Here is a 15,754-nt window from a genome sequence, read left to right as displayed (position 1 = left end):
GCAGAGGAGGAAACTGCATCTTGATATTTTGATTCTACAGGGCCAAATTCCGATTTTCTTATGTGAATCATTTAAATGTCTCATGATTTGAAAATTTAGTACTATGTAGAAAAAGCTTTAGGATGATTGCCTGATTATGCTCCTTTTAACCTATTTGTGTTACTGACTTTTTATATAACTTTTGTGTAACTGCAGAATCAAAGAGCACTGTTCAACACAGTCTCCTACCCTTGATCTGAGAAGCTAAAGTAAGACTATAAGATTGTGCTAGGAAGAGCAAATTGTCACCAGGAACTTTACAGTCAACAAGGCATTTAAACCAGGAAGATAAAAGGAGAAAAGTGTTAAAATAATGGAAATTATTTTGTGCAGAAAACAGTCTTTTAGATAACGTATGAAAACTCCCCGTAATGGTAATGACTGGGCTGATTCTGCCTGGTGCTCCACAGAGAGATGTGCGTGGGGCGGGGGAGGGGGGCAATAGCTTCCTATTACGTTACTAGTGAAGGTAATGGGGCAGAATTATGTTCCACTGAGTACAGAATTATCCATGACTTTCTGTGTTGGAGGAAAAAGACATAGTTAATATGACAACCTGGGCAAGTTACTTCGCTTCATTGGGTCTCAGTTTTCTATCTGTAAAGTAAGGGGTGAAATGCCTTCTAGCTCTGTAATGCTTTGACTTTATTGTTCTAGCACTTACCTAGGCCCGGATTAAGGCAGTTATATGGCAGCTCAAAGTTAATATTAAATATGGAAGTACAAGGGTCATTGAGCTGTTTTAGAAAGTTATCAAATTATAATCATTTACACTTGGCAACATCTAGAAACTTTTATTAATTAATCCCAAAAGTTAAACAGAGATACTGGAGGAAAACTCTGGATTAGGTAAATAACTTAAGAAGATGTAGACATCATTCTTAAATTCAGAACATTTACAAATCACAATACCTAGTATGAGATATTGTAGATAAAATTTTCAGTTTTATTTCTTTGAATCCCAAACCTGAATTTACTCATTTGGAGCCAGAATTTAAATTACTAAGTAACATTTTAATAAGACGTTGTGCAGTAAAGGTGCTGGGGCTTTTCCCCCTAAGTTTTCAATTTTATTGAAATAATGTTCATCATATTCTCCCACCTTTTTGTAATCCACTGCATATGTAGTTATGTCCTTCTTTTCATTACTAGTATTTTTTATTTGTTCTTTCTTTTTTCTCAGGCTTGCCATGGTTTATCAGTTTCATAATCTTTTCGAAAAATATTTGCTGATCTCTGTTGCTGTTTTGTATCCCTTTTCTGTGAAATTAGTTTCTGCTTTTCTCTTTACTTCCTTTATCCTTATTATTTCTTTTTCTTTTCTTCTTTGAGTTTATTTATTTATTTATTATTTATTTTTGCTATTTTTCTGACTTTTAAAGTTATATGCTTTAATATTTAGTCTTCCTTTAGAGTATTCATTCTGTGGCTTGCAGATTTGGATTATAAAAAATACATGCCTTTTTCTGACTAACCTGTTTTGGAGTTGGTTGAGTGGGCATCTTTTCCTGGAGAGGTTTCCCCCAGAATGAGGAAGAGTTACCTCAGGTAGCAGTGCAGGAATAAATGTTCTTTCCTGGGAATCCTCAATCCAAAGATTCTGTGAATATGGACTTCAGAATGGTATTTTCTGGAAGTGTGGCATAAATATAGACAAAACAATTGGAAATTCATTCAGGCAAATTAGGAAATAAATAATACCACATGTGCCATGTATATGGTATCAGTCTAAAACTTTATCACCAGAACCCAGTTTATTTCCTTCACTGTCTCTGAGGGTGAAAAGTCAGTGAGACAAAGCGCCTGTGTGTTTTTAAACAAACTAAAATAATTTGTCCATAATGCTTTGTTAATGGTACTCTGTAGTTTATTACCTGAAAAAAACATCTTCCATACAATAGCATGTAAATGTGACAATGGATCTTTGAGTCACCTAATAATGGATTCCAGATTCTGCAAAGGCTTGTTATTTAGAAGGCCAATGAGGATGTTACTTCATGGCATTAGAATATTGTTTAACTTTTTAGGGGCGCCTGGGTGGCTCAGTTGTTAAGCTTCTGCCTTCGGCTCAGGGCATGATCCCGGCGTTATGGGATCGAGCCCCACATCAGGCCCCTCTGCTGGAAGCCTGCTTCTTCCTCTCCCACTCCCCCTGCTTGTCTCTCTCTCACTGGCTGTCTCTCTCACTGGCTGTCTCTATGTCAAATAAATAAATAAAATCTTAAAAAAAAAAAGAATATTGTTTAACTTTTTAAAACTGCGTTTATTAGATATAATGTTAATGCTTGTATGTTCTTTTATCGATGAATAAGAGACAGCATTGTATTAACTCCTAGGGTATTCTACATAAATATAAGTTAATTTTATTTTTTAATATGATTATACAATAAACTTATGTTTATTGAGAAAATGAACAACTGGAAAGATCAACCAGAAGTTTAAGAAACAGATACGTAGATTAGAGAGTGCGCGCACGCAAGAGAGCAAGAGACATGTGCCGTGAGCTTTGTAAGTGGCTCTTGCCCACAGGCTTGGCCATTGGTGGGGTATAGAGGGCCAGCCTTATAGGGAGAATGTGTTCACAGAATGCAGGAGTGCTGATGCTTGTGTGGTGTTTTTATTTATAATTAAAATAGATTTACTTATTTAACTGGAGGCCACCCAGTTCCTCAACTACTGTGAATAAATAAGAGTTTACTGTATTGATAACCACTGTGTTATAATCACCACATGAGAATACAATAGAATGTTTTGAATATCAGTTCCTCAGCATCAGATTATAATCTATAAATATATTTTGTTATCCTGTTTGGAGTTTTCCTTTATCCTTGCCATGTGGAAGAAATTTAGTGTGGTAATTGTCATTAAAATTATATCTCACTTTCAATTAAAGTTTGAACTAGAAATTTCATTGAGAAGAACAAAATGGGTCAGAGCCATTAAAAAAAGAAGGTGCTTAACATTTTTACTTAAAAGCATTTTTAAGCATTACATGTTTTATTGTATTTGTGAATCTAGCCCATATGATGAGTTTTTCCAAGGGCAGGGGGCCAGGTCCTCTGCTTCTTATATCTGTGTATATAACAACAAATACTGGCTACCTTGTAGGTAGCTATTTTAATCATACACATATATTTGTTTGTTTGTTTGTTTGTTTATGTATTTTGTAGAGAGAGAGACATCACATACAAGTGGGGGGAGGGGCAGAGGGAGAGGAGAGAGAATCTCACACAGATTCCACACTAAGCTCGTGGGGCTGGATGCAGGGATCGATACCATGACCCCAAGATCAGGACCTGAGCTGAAATCAAGAGTTAGATGCTTAATTGACTGAGCCATATCATATCTTTAAAAATGGATAATTCCACAATGAATTTGCCTTGGTAGAGAATCTTTCTTGTGCTAAGTAGATTGTTTTATTTGTAATCATCTGTCTTTATCATATAAGAAAGCTTTAAATGTAGTGACCAAGGGGTCAAGGGACTGGTATATTGGAAATGTGATTTACCTGCTTACGGAGGACTGTAAGTTGGTGACTGTCATAGCCATTCTTGGCAAGCTGATGAAATATCTAGTAAATGGTAAAATCATTGAACACATGAGCTAAAAACAATCTTTTGAGGAAAACAGCATCCAATTTCCCTAAGAGGAGATCCTATTTCACCATGTTCTCAGAATTACTCAAAGGCTGGGTGAGGATGTGGATGAGGAAAATAGGAGGTGCACTGCTGCCTGTATTTTAGGAAAAAAATGTGAAATAGGAACATGACAATCTTTGAAAGAATAAAGTTCTAAATTCCCAGAATATCACTGTTCATTTTCATATGCAAGTGCAAAAATGTTCTCTAAAGACAGGTGCAGATCATTTTAGCATGATCTTTACACTGCCTCTATTAATTAGGCAGTCATCAAGAGAGATTTTTGATTATGAAGAGTCCAAATAGAACTATTTTCTATTTATGTAGGGACACAGGAAATACTAAGATAGCTGTGTGGAAGAATCTCATCCAGGAAACTGGTAGCTATGGGGGGAAAAAGTTGAAGTTGCTTTGATTTTAGTAGGTTGGTTAAGTTGTACATATTTTTAGCAGGACAAAAAAAGAGAGAGTTGCATGCAACTATTTGAAAAGAATGTGATACAACAAAAGCTATTTTTAATCTGTGGTGGGGAAGAGGAAAATTCATGCTTTTTAATGGTTATGAATGTATAAAATTAATTCCTGCAAAGCAGAATCTTTACTGCTAGAATAGAATTTGGCTGTGCAGTTTTTGTTATGTTAAAACTTAGGCAGAATTTTAGTATTCAGAATTCAGCACTGCAGTTTTTGAGTTTGTAATAGAAATGCTAAATTGAAACCTATTTTAAGTGTATAACTCCCCTCAAAATTTTAAAAGAATTCTGAAATTTTGAAATGGTCAAAAAATGGTAACTTTAAAGATTTGAAATCTCTTCATGCTTCTCTAACCAGATAGAACTGTCTTAGATAATGCATTGTGTCTCAACTCTCATAAGAGATTCTTTCCTTGGTCAAAAGAAATCATTCTTAAGATTTTCTAATTCCACCAAAGATGGCTATGGAGGAGGCTGGTATTTGGGTAATCTTCCCATGTATGTATTTGTTAATGGTGTAATATGTGTAAGAGAGGGCTTAGAAACTTTGGTAATAGACGCTATTGAAATGTATCCTGACAGTATATTTCTGTCAATAGGAAAATCTATCTATAAATGAGTGTAGATTCCTTTCTTAGCCCACGATAATTGAAATGAACATATTATGTTTTAGGGGAAAAAAAATCTTTGTAGAGACAGCTAAATATGCTACCTCAAAAGAAGTAATCAAATTTTGGGATTTAATTAAAGACCGTCTCTTTCATCCCTCCTCCATCAAAGCATCCATTAATACTTTGGACAAACAAAAAGCTTCTGGAGGTAAAATTTGCATATGGAGCCCTGATTTCCCTATTGATACCTGCTATAAAAGTAGAAAAGGGTTTATTGGAGGAAATAGTAACCCTATTATATTTAAAATATAACTGCCTCTAAGAATAGATTTAAAAGATTACTAAGTATAATAAAATGTTTTAGGCACTTAAATTCAGCTCACCTCCTGCCCCTTGTCCAGCCGGTGATTGAAATGTGACTTGTGTGGGCCTCCCCCACTGGCCAGGGCGGGTCAGACTCCCTGCAGCATGTAGAAGGGCATCTCAGCCCTTTGTCCCTTGCTGGAGGGATCAGCCGAACCTCGGCCCCCAACAGTGGCCGCTCACCACTCTGGTGATTTGGAAGTAGGTGTGGGGGCAGGGAGCTGGCCTGTGAGGGTGCGTGTGTGACATCAGGAAACCTGGTTGTGAGGAGCAGGGAGGACAAGGCGGCTCACGGCTGTGAAGGGAGCGGGAGCACTCCAGGACAGCAGAAGCCCAGAGGCCGGTGAGTGAGGGGGGCCGAGGGTGCGTGGATGGAGGCCTGGATTTCTCTGTGCTGCCTCCTATTATCCGAAGGATCTTCAGCAGAGAGTGCTGTTAGACTCATCACAGCACTAACCTCTCATTGGACTTCTGTTCCCAAGTAATTCTGTTTTCTTAAATGCTCTCACTCTCCCTATGTCAGAAGTACCCAGTGGCATGGGGCTAGTTGAGTTGCCTCACGCAACCACTTATGTTAGTTTTGGCCTTAAGTAAACATCAGTTCTTATTTTTCATTGCATTTGAGGAGTTTTCAGCCATTATTTCTTAAAACCTTACTGCTCTTTTTTCTCTTTCCTGTCCTTCCAGGATTCCCATTATGTGTATGTTGGTGGGACTGGTGATAGCTAGGGGTTTCTTAGTGTCCATTTTTCTTCATTCTCTTTTCCTTTCTGCTCCTCAGACTGGGTGGTATCAATTGACCTATCTTTAGGCTTGCTGATTCTTTCTTCTGCTTGCTCAGTGAAAATTTCATTTAGTTATTGTGCTTTACAAACCCAGAATTTCTGCTTGGTTCCTTTAAAAAACATCATTCCTATCTACTTACTGATAATCTCTATTGGGTGAGACATCATTTTTGTGATTTCCTTTAGTTCTTTGTACATGGTTCCCTTTAGCTCTTGGAGCATATTTAAAATAGTTGACTTAAAGTCTTCATCTAATAAGGCCAATGTGTGTGCTTCCTCAGGGACAGTTTCTATTAATGACTTTTCCCCTCCTTGTATATGAGCCATATTTTCTTATTTCTTTACATGCTGTGAAATCTTTTTGTGGAAAATGGGACATTTTTAATATACTAATGTGGCAAGTTTGAAAATCAGATTCTTCTTAGTCCCCAGGGTTTGTTGCTGCTTCTTGTAGCTGCTGTTGCTTGTTTTGTGACTTTTCTGTACTAATTTTGTTATGTCTGTATTCTTTGTCATGTGTGGCCGTCACTATCTCCGTTCTGTTAGCTTAGTGTTTAGCTGGTGTTTGGATTGACATTGACAGCTCTGCCTTAGCCTTCACCTCCTGTATGCACAGAAGGTGCCACCCAGAGGCGAGTCAGCCAGAGGTGAGAGTTTGCAGTTATCTCAGGGCTTTCTTGAGCATGTACTTAGGCCCATGCATGCACATGACTGTCTAGATTCCCAGGAATCTGTCTGATCTTTTTGGTCAAGTGCTCTACCACTCAGCTATAATAACCCCTCTATGTCTGGTCTTTTTAAAGCATTTGTTGGACAAAGCATCTCATTCCCCAAATTTTCCTCCCAAGCTTTTTGGCCAGTTTCTTGTTTACCTCAATAGTTGCTTATTGCCTCAGGCACCAGCTATTAATATATTTGCTTTCAAGTGCTTTTGACAACCCCCTGGGGCAGCCAGCTCAGTGTTGGTAGAGTTCCACATTAGGAGAGATGTGGTTGGTAATGCCCTTCAAGCTAACGTCATGAGGCAGATCAAAACAAACAACCCAGTTCTTTCAGAACAAACTCCATTCTGCTTCTTCTGGTGATGGTGTCCATACAGGGAATATGGGCTTTTGTCTTCAAGGCCCTTCACTGAGCTGGGGAGCAAGGGACCGGGCCAGGGTAAGTTATAATACTGTGAGGTGGCTGGCTTTTCCTACTGAGATGTAGCTGTTTTTTTATTAAATGTTCCTCTGGTTGCTGCAATGTTTTGGTTGTTTCCACAATTCCAAAAAAGTTGATTTTGACGGCTGTGCCAGTTTATTTGGTGCTTTTATGGAGCAGTGAACTTTTGGAATTTACTACTCTGCCATTTTCACTGTGTCCCTGACAATCTCGCTTTGGTTTTATAGGCTGCTATCGACTTGAAACAGAAACTGCTTAATTTAAACTCTGTCTCGCACTAAACCTTTCTTGATGAATCTTTTTCACTGAAATTTATGAATGGATATACCCTTTATTGCTTATACATTTGCTATCGCAACATTTGGTTTTCTTACATGTTTTCCATGTTCCTCTAGAGTCTATAGGCATATCTGGAGCAATTTTATTGATTTTTCCAAGTTAATGTAATAAAAATAAAAATTAATGTAAAAAATTTTCCAAGTTAATGTAATAAAAATGTAATGTAAGATCTAGTGTCTTCTTTTAGTAAGATTCCCTTGCATGGCAATAAATAAGATAAAACTTAGCAAATCCTAACCATTGCTGCAAGGTGCAACTTTTCTAGAACTTATCTAACTTCTAAATAAATAGTGTTCATTGTACACTTTTATGTGTGTTATTACTTGGTTGGTGACTGTCTTGCCCACCAGTCTAAGAACACTTTAATGCAAAGACAACTTCTGTTTTTATTCACCTTTGTACCCCTAGCACTAGGCATGGTGCCTGGCACACAGTAGGTGCTCAAGTAACAGTAAATGAATGAATAAACATAGGGGCTGTTAGATGAAGACTATGGAGTGAAGACCTATATGACTTGAATTATCTAGACCTTTAAAATAGTGGAGTTACAGGAAAGCTTCCTGGGTCAAATAATGCATTTTCAAGTTTCATCCTTAGTTTTTGTGGCTTACTCAGAAAGGACTAGAAACCATATTCTGTGTACCCCTCTCTTTTAATCACTTTCTATTAGACCTTCAGGACAATCTTTTTCTTTGTATTCAAAAGAACACAAAAGGCTCTTAGGTCATAGAATATCTTTAACAAGAAGCGTGGGCTCTAAATGAGAAGTCTAGGATTTTAGCATTCCAGGCATTGGAACCATCAGCTGTGCGAACAAGTTAACTTTTCCATAACCTTCAGTCACCCTCTGATTGTTGCCGGTTCAGGGGCTTTGGCACAGAGAGTGAAGGACGATAGATTTCCACCTCGGCTCTGTAAGGGCCATTGCTGTTTCCCAGTGGGATAGAAGGTGCTTTACCGGCGCTGTCAGTGTACGTCAGTGCTTCACTGGAAGCAATCGTTCTTACTAGGTATTAGAAGATACCTAGTAAGGTATCCGAACTTTAGATTTTGTTCAGCTTTACTTCACGTATATGGAATTTAAATCTACAGAGTATAGATTTTTGTTCTTGTCTTTGTTATTTAGTTTGAGTGACCTAAGTCGTACAGTTGATCAGTATGTCTTGTTGGCACACCTGTTTATCTTAACCGATTCAAGTTATAAACATGAGCTGCATTGTTCATTTTGTTTCTTGCAGTTAGCCACTGTGCCTTTTTTGTTTTTTTATTGAGATGTAATTCCCCTACCAGAAAATGTACCCTTTTAAAGTGTACATTTCATGGGTTTTTAGTATATTCACAGTTGTACAACTGTCACCGGTATCTAGAACATTTTTATCTCGCTCAAAAGAAACACCTTGCCCATTAGCAGTCACTCCCAGCGCCTGGTGACCACAAATTTACTTTCTATCTCTTTAAATTGCCTATTTTGGACAGCTCATATAAATGGAATCAGAGGCTATGTGGTCTTTTGCAACCGGCACGTTTCACTTAATATATTGTTTTGCAGGTACTTGCATGCAAGTAGCAGGTAGTATCAGTACTTCGTTCTTTATTATGGCTCAGTCCTTGTTCGTCCTATGGACCTACCCCATTTTGTGTGTCTGTTTATCACCTGATGGCCATGTGGGTTACTTCCACCTTTTGGCTATTATGAATAACGCCACTGTGAACATTTGTATATTTGTGTAGACATGTGTTTTCATTTCTCTTTGGCCGTATACTTAGAAGTGGAATTAATGGGTCATATGTGGTAACTCTGTGTTTAATTTTTTGAGGAATCGACAAATGCTTTCTAAAGTGGCCCAGGTCATTGTTTTAGGTCCACAAAACAAACAAGTGACCTGTTGGCTCACACTTCTATAAACTGAATGTTTCAAGTGCTTTAATAGTTTGCAGGAAGAGTATCTGGATGAAAACAGTTAAAATTATTTTCTTTTGATTACCCTCTCCAGGGCATCTAAATCTTACTGCCATGCTTATCACAATTAAGTCTAAATCTTACTACCATGCTTATCAGAATTAAGAAATGCTGGTGTTTCTACTTAGCTAGCTTCAGATTGCTCACAAATTTTGAAAAAGCCCATTATTTATAGCATCAAATACTTTAGAATCAGACAGATGTGATTTCTGGCTCTGACGCTAGGTTCCTAGCAGTGTCACTTTGGGAGAATAACTTCCTTTCTCGAACCTCAGTTTCCTCCTCTGTAGAATACTTCTAGGTGTAATTTACTTACATCTGTAAGTATTAGAATGAGATCATGTATGGAGAGCACTTCCCAGGCACTCAATAAATGTTAATTATTGTTAACCTTATTATTACTGCTATATTGTTACTTAACTGCAGAGATTTTTCTTTGGAAGAATAAATAATATTTTAAAGATACTCTCTGAAACTGCTTGGAGATGAAACTTGTTTTACTGTAATGATCAGATTTTCATGCTAGCAAAGAAAATAATGTATAATCAAAACTTTTAAGGTGAGGGGAGAATGGGAGAATAGCTGAAAAAAATCAATTCGAAACTGCATTTTGGTAGTTTTTATTCATTTTATCCTTGGTCTATTAAAATTAAAAATTAAAGCAATTTGTTCTTCTTTTCCTTCTTTCCTGAAGTAAAAAAAATTGGACACAGAAATTTTTTAAAAAAATATTTATTATTTTAGAGAGAGAGTGCATGTGAGTGGGGGAAGAGCAGAGGGAAAGGGAGAGAGAGAGAGAGGGAGAGAGTATCTGAAGCAGACTCCACACTGAGCATGGAGCCTGCGGGGCTTGACCTCATGACCCTGATACCATGACCTGAGCCAAAACCAAGAGTCAGATGCTTAACGGTCTGTGCCAGGCAGGCACCCCCAGAAAAAGTTTTTTCTTTGAGTTGAGATGAAATGTTAAAGCCACCATCCCTTTTAGCACCACTTTAAAGGTACTCTGTAAGAAAGAATAGGGTTAACCCTTCACAGAATGTTTGCAAGACATTTGATTGTACAATAAGGTGTCTCCTGTCACGTTTCCCTTTAATTTTGCTTTGTGATAGTAAGTAACCAAACAAAATGAATTCTTCCAGTAATTGTCCCATCATGTAATGCTGTCAACACATGCAAATAAAATATTATAAAATGCAAAACATATGAAATAAACAACTGAAATCAAGAATGAAAATGGGCAAGAATGGTTAGCGAACATTCTATCAAACCCTCTTTAGTTGTTGAAAAGGAATGCATCTTGGCTCAGCCTTTGTTCTTTTTTTTTTTTTTATTTATTCATTTGACAGAGAGAGAGAGTAGAAGCAAGGGGAGCGGAAGGCAGAGGGAGAGGGAGAGGGAGAAGCAGGCTCTCCACTGAGCAGGGAGCCCAACGCGGGCCTCGATCCCAGGACCCCGGGATCACGACCCGAGCCAAAGGCAGATGCCCAACTGACTGAGCCACCCAGGTGCCCCGCAGCCTTTGTTCTAAATGGGATGTCCCATTCTCTACATCTGGAACATTTTACTAAGTCTTTGTGGCTTGGTAGCATCAGCAACTTTAGAGTTGGAGGGGACCTTGGGAGTAAAGATCAGTCTAGCTTAGGGTTTCTCAGCCTGGGCACTCTTGACATTTTAGGCTCGTAATTCTTTGTTGAGGGGGCTATCTTGTATATTGTAGGGTGTTGAATCCTGATCAACATCCCTGATCGGTTGCATTTCCCTTCCTTTTCCCTCACCTTCCTCACTTAGCTAAAAGTGTTTCCAGACTTTGCCATATGTCCTCTGGGAGAAAAATTGTTCCCTGTTGAGAATCACCAGTCTAGTGTTTGCCAAAGCATGCACCCCTTGGAGCACCACTCACTCTGGAGGGCCTGGGATACTCCAGGAAGAGGGAATTCTGTGCTCAGATAGGTTGGAGAGACCCTTATTAAACAACAGTAAAAGACTGACAGAGCTTTTAATATGCTATCTAATGTGAATTGCCAAGAAGAGAACATGCTGCATGTCTCCACTTATTTGACTACAGACCTTTTCTCAAAGGGGAGCTTACAGGATGTAACACACTTCCATTCCCTGATCCAAGTCTGTTTTCCAAGTGAAGAAACCGAGGTCTAGGGAGGCAGCCAAAGGCTCCACATTAATGAATTTCATAATTGCTGAGGGAGCACCTCCTACCCACTAGCCTCAGTGTTAGGGCCGGGGAGACAGTGACAGCACACAGGATAGGCAGATAGAGGCCTGGCGACTACAACACTGGGTGGGTGACGCGAGCACAGTGCATCGAACCTGAGGCACCTGCGGAGGTGACGGTAGACCAGTTGGAGAGACCAACCAATAGACTGGCTCTAGACAGATTTTGACTCTGCGTAATAATTGAAGCCGGGGACTGAATGAGAGCACCCTAGGGATGAGGAGGCAAGGCCAGACCCCTGGGGACATCAGTGTTTAAGGGCACACAAAGAGCAGCCCCAGTGGAGACCAAGGAGGAAGTGGGAGGAAGCGTGCGGCCAGGTGAAGGGCTGCATTCTGGTGCGGCAGAGAAGCGGCAGGCTGGAGCGGCCGAGGGCTTAGTTAGACTCCGGAGCTGAGCCTAACTGCCTTGCTCGCAGGCTGTGTGACACTGGGTGCATGGTACTCTGCTTCTCAAAGGTTTGATTTATAGAAGGGGTGTGATCGTCAAACCCACTTCATCAGCTGGCAGTGAAGGCTAGATGAAGTCTGCACAGTTGGGAGCCTTGTACTTGGCCCCCAAGAAGCGCTCAGTGAGCCCAGGATGATAGCATCATTAGTATTATCAAATAAGCCGAGGACTCAGACACTGCACTCGGCGCGACGGAGGTTGTGGGTGACCTTGACGAAAAGCCACTTGCATGGAGTGACAGTCTGAGGAGCGAGTAGGAGGTGGGAGAGTAGAGGCTGTGCCTGTAGACATTTTCCCAAGGTTAGCTGTGAATGGTTTGAGCGAGGGCTGCTGCTGGAGACAGTCGGCTTTGGGGGACAGGTTTGGAAGAAATAGATGGGAGGGTTTGGAGCGAGAGGCCGGGGGCCGGCTGTGGTGAAGCCGGCAAGGGCTGGCGGGAACTGAGGACGGTGCCGGCGGCGGGGACCCCGAGCCAAACTGCCCTTCACCAGGACTTGCCTCGGAGGGTCCAGATCCCGCCGGCGGGTTCCTGAAGACCGGGGCTTAGTGCACCATTGTGGCGTTGTCTGCACGAAGAGTACGGATTTCACATCCCGAAAGGGCTTCTGACGAGCAGGCAAGAGTCGGAGCACCTCAGTACAGTTGTCACACACCCTGGGATGTGCCTTGGAATACAGACTCACTCTGCAGTCGTTAACTTAAAAAAAAAAACAAGCCTCCCAAACCCCACTCTGAACTCAGCCGTTGGCGCTTGTCCTGATTTCCCTGCACGCAGATGCGTCTGCCAACATCCCTTCGTCCTCTGGTAGCCGCGGATGCGGTGTTTCTCTGACGAGGGAGAGCAGGCGGGGAGCAATTCCCACTGTCCCCCAGTCTTGGAGGATTGGGGGAACCTAGGCTTCCCGAAGCGTAAAGAGAGGGGAATGCTGTCTGTCTCCTGACACGGGAACTGGATGAGTCTCAGGGCTCCATGCTTGAATCCAGAGGGGCCAGTGGGTAACTGGTGCACGTCTTGACTGGCCTGTAGGGCCTGGCCTGTAACCCCAGTGCTGACTTTGTTTCCACACTTGTCTCTGGACTCCCCGAGGAAGGCCTGCAGGTTACCTCCCGTAGGGCCTCAGGGACTGTCAGGAAGGTGGAGGCCTCTCTCTGCAGATGGAGAAATACCGTGGGGGGGAACCAGCACAAGGACGCGGAAGGGTCCCGTGACTGAGTTTAGAGGTGGGCTCTTCCAGCCAGACTTCGCCTGGCGTGTGTTCTCCCTCAGGACCTGGAACGGGGCTCCTCGGTGGCACCTGCTCCTTGTTTATTCCCTTTTCTTTCTGCCTAAAAAACATTGGATGTGGTCAGAGGATGCTTTTGATTATTTGTCCAGTTAACTTGAGGAAGTAACCTCGTGGGTTCCTGTATTTATGTCCCTCAGTCTGAAGACAAGCAAGACTTCCTGAGTAGGTGGAAGAACCCCCAAATTTGAGGGAGTGTTCCGGGCGCACGGATACTTGCGGTGGAGAGAAAGCAGTGGCCCTCCCTCGACGACTGCAGGGAAGAGCCAGTGCTGGGAACAGCTGTGTTGAGCTGTCTCCTAATTGTTATTTATTCTATCTGTAGATCTGCGGTCCAACAAATGTATGAATAGGACCTTTGCTGATCATATCTCCTTGTTTTGATCAGAACTGCTGTAAATAAGAGCGTTGTAATGTGCTGTTTGCTTAAACTCCTAGGGCTTTACCATAGTTCCGTGTTTTTTTCTTTTGATGCAGGCTTCGTCAGCCTCTGTTCATTTCTAAGAAGTTGAACCTAGAGTCGTAAACCTAGAGTTCTGGAAACTCCCCGAGTGACTGCTTCTCCAATCTGTGAACCCCGTCATCTCTCCTAACCTTGATTCACTTGTTTTCTTATGCCACGTGGAAGGCTCCTGAAACTCAGCATGTCCCATATGTGAAGACTGGCTCCTTAAGTCTCCTCCTCCCCCAGTAGTTCTGTGTCGTGAATGGCATTGTTTATGACCCAAGCAAGAAATCTCGGAGCCATCTTTATCTCCTTTTTCTCTCAGCTCCAGTGTGCATTTGATGATTCCATTTTCTGAGGTGTCCATTCTGGTCAAGGCAGCCTGCGCTCTTTCATGTCTGCAGAGGGTGGTGTAGGGCCTGTATCCCTACATTAATGCATCTGTGTGGAATTCTCTTCCTCTTGGCTAGTTCCCAGTCCCCCACCCAGTGTCACATCCTCAGCAGAGCCTTCCTCTCTGAGCCCCCTTCCCCGGGAGATGCACTCCCTTCTTCCTCCGGATTGCCATTTCTTTTTTCACTCTAACGTGCATGAAATTATTGGGTGATTTTGTATTTGTATTGGCTCTTCGGCTGGCGCGCGAGGTCTCTGAGGGTAGGAGTCTAGTTTGTACTTAGATCCATTCTAGCACCTATGTCAGTGCAGAAACAGGTGACTACACTTACCTGACTTAAAGTTAGAAAAAGATATGTACAATCAAAGACAAACAATTAAATGATGCTTATTATTTTTTGGTTGATCTCTTTTTAGTTCTTTTTTTGTCTTCCTTTACTCATTTGCTTCTCTCACTTAGAAAGAAGTACATGAAAGTTCTTTTTCTATAAAAACAATTTAAATACAGTCTTTCTGTGTCAACAGACAGAATAACCTGGTTGCATTCTCACTGTTCCACCAAAATGCAGTTTAATTAACATCTGCTGACGTTATAGAGGCAAGGCATGGTCTTAGAGGCTGAGTGTCCAGGTTCTAGGCCTGGTACTGCCACTTTTTCCCTGACTGACCCTAGCCAAGTCTCCAGTGTTTTCAGGCTCTGTGTTCTCCTTTGCAACAGGAGACTTATAATACCTACCTGATAAGGTTATTTTAAGGATTAGATGAGATCTGGATATGAAAGCATCTTGTATAGTGTAAGACCTAGAGTAAATTCTGATATAGAAAAACCTCTCATGGGGCGCCTGGGTGGCTCAGTCAGTTGAGTGTCTAGCTCTTGATTTCAGCTCAGGTCATGATCTCGAGGTCGTGAGATGGAGCCCTGCCTCTGCCTCCATGCTCAACAGCATGGAATGTGCTTGAGGGTTTCTCTCTCCTTCTGCCACTCTCCCCACTTGTGTGTGCTCTCTCTTTCTCTTCAAATAAATAAATAAATAAATAAAATCTTAAAAAAAAAAAAAAAGAACAACGTTTCTTGTAATTTGTAAGTTGCATCTGAATGCATATATATTTGTTAGATCTGGATTTGACACTCATTCTACTAGTTGGTTTATGTAGGATCAGCTGTGAGTATATGTGATGTCTTGAAGACTGCGTTTTCCAGATCTGTCTTCATTTCATGTTAGTAGCATCCTTTTGTGTTATTCACAACTTATGAATATTACTTCAGCTGATGGTTTTATAAGACAACTAGACTGAATTTTTCTCTTCTCACTTAAGAATTTTTGGAATTCTCATTATTTCTCTCCCATTTTTGGATAATATTAAATTAATGGTATCTTCTTAAAAAAACTTGGTAATTTAGCAATTTTATTTTTGAGGTATTTATTTTCATCTTTGCATGAAGACGAGAGTAAGGTGTTTCATGGTTATCATCACTTTGGAGTTTCTACTGAATTTTCTCTCTGTCCATTGCCGTTCTCCTTTGGAAAAGGGCCTTCTCTCCATAGGCATATGCTGGTTTAGTTGGGGTGAGCGTGA

General features: G+C 40.9%; 1 protein-coding gene across 7 annotated transcripts in view; it reads left to right on the top strand.

Moving 5' to 3' along the window:
• The window catches only part of PLCL2 (phospholipase C like 2), a 185,877-nt gene that overhangs the window by 39,132 nt on the left and 130,991 nt on the right, over positions 1 to 15,754 (top strand). The window lies entirely within an intron of this gene.

The sequence above is a fragment of the Ursus americanus genome, chromosome 20 (assembly GCF_024610735.1).
Source record: "Ursus americanus isolate L20-20 chromosome 20, mUrsAme1.1.p, whole genome shotgun sequence".
NCBI lineage: Eukaryota > Metazoa > Chordata > Mammalia > Carnivora > Ursidae > Ursus > Ursus americanus.
Note: the sequence above shows the minus strand (reverse complement) of the source record. Positions and strands in the feature narration are given on the sequence as shown.